The sequence below is a fragment of the Zea mays genome, chromosome 9 (genome assembly GCF_902167145.1).
Source record: "Zea mays cultivar B73 chromosome 9, Zm-B73-REFERENCE-NAM-5.0, whole genome shotgun sequence".
Taxonomy (NCBI): Eukaryota; Viridiplantae; Streptophyta; class Magnoliopsida; order Poales; family Poaceae; genus Zea; species Zea mays.
The window spans coordinates 135,693,967-135,695,361 of record NC_050104.1 but is presented as its reverse complement, the minus strand read 5'-3'; the positions used below and the strand labels follow the sequence as shown (position 1 = coordinate 135,695,361).

Below are 1,395 nucleotides of genomic sequence, written 5' to 3'. Positions count from 1 at the left end.
ATGAACTGAAGTGAACTGAAGTGCCTCTTGAACAGTCACTACTATTTTGCCAAATTATTTCATAGAACAGTCACTACTATTTTGCCAAATATTTCATAGAACAATCACTACTATTTTGCCAAATTATTTCATAGAACAGTCACTACTATTTAACCAGATTAGTTTGCAAACAGGGAGAACGTATGGCGTTTTAGAACAGGGAGCAACATACGACAGTTGTGTTGCATGGGATCCAAATGGCCCACCAATTTGATTTCAAACAGATTAAGTCTCTAAATAATGGCAACTGTTGGAGATCCACAATTTTTTAGCACCCAATAGCTGTTTACAAACTTGCTAAATACAATTTTAAGGAGATATATTTTACATAACTACTGGAGCTGCTCTTAGGTGCTCGGTTCGAACTACCAGAGTAGGCTTCTTGAAGTAATAGATTCGAGGTAGGTTTGTATTCAAGGGTTGCATAGCCCATTCTCTTCATAAGATTCAGCCCTCAACCTGTAATAACTAATAATGTTTGTATTTTCTAATAATGCTTGTATTTTCTCAGTGAGTTGCCAGAATTCCTTGGTGGTTCATGCACATGTAGTGACAAGGGTGGTTGCCTTGGATCGAACAAAGGGCCATGGAATGATCCTTATATATTGAAGGTACCCTTTACTGCTTCGTGTTTACATGAAAATAATTCATCTAGATGTTGTCCTTGTTTTTCTATGTAATGAAGGATATATTATTTGTAGCTGATCCACAATTTGGAAGTTGGATGTATGAGGGAAACCACCAAACCTATTTATGAGGGTGGAGAAAGAAGCATCTCTTCCTTTCGGTTGGAACAGATGAAAGTAAAATTCTAAAATTACAGCCTTCAGCAGTAGTAATTCAGGAAGCTGGTTGCTTTTCAGTAATTCAGGAAGCTGGTTGCTTTTCTGGATTCTTGTTCTAAACTACTACTATATTTGTCTCTTTCAGTGGCAGGGCATGTTAAGTGATACATCAAATGATGAATCAGGATCTGATGTTGATGATTTTGGTCCATCTTTTGTTCATAAAGTTTCAGGCTATGGTTGCTTGACTCCGGTTCGTGAGGAGGTAAGTTTATCTGTCTGCCTTTGTTCTTACAGTTGGGTCTGCTTTTCCCTGTGCTATTAGTCTTATGAACCGCATTGGTCATGCTGTCCTGCTTGTGTCCATGACTCCATGGCACGTTGCATTATATTGATTTTTCGTATTTATTTCTACCAAAGGTAAAGGGCACAGATTGTGCAACATACTTGAGCTGCGATGATCAAAGTCACCCGGATATGGTTCCTGAATTTTACCATGGAGTGCAACGAACTACTAAAATGGTGCAGAAACAAATGGCTGATTTCAGGCAATATTCCACCAACGGAAGGT

The 1,395-nt window shown here is 38.4% G+C and overlaps 1 long non-coding RNA gene across 1 annotated transcript; it reads left to right on the top strand.

Annotated features, from left to right (window-relative positions):
- Positions 1-366: 366 nt before the first annotated feature.
- On the top strand, positions 367-806 carry LOC103639143 (uncharacterized). Its single transcript, XR_002265115.1, has 3 exons — positions 367-440; positions 551-650; positions 741-806. It is a non-coding gene; the product is annotated as an uncharacterized lncRNA (long non-coding RNA).
- Positions 807-1,395: the final 589 nt, after the last annotated feature.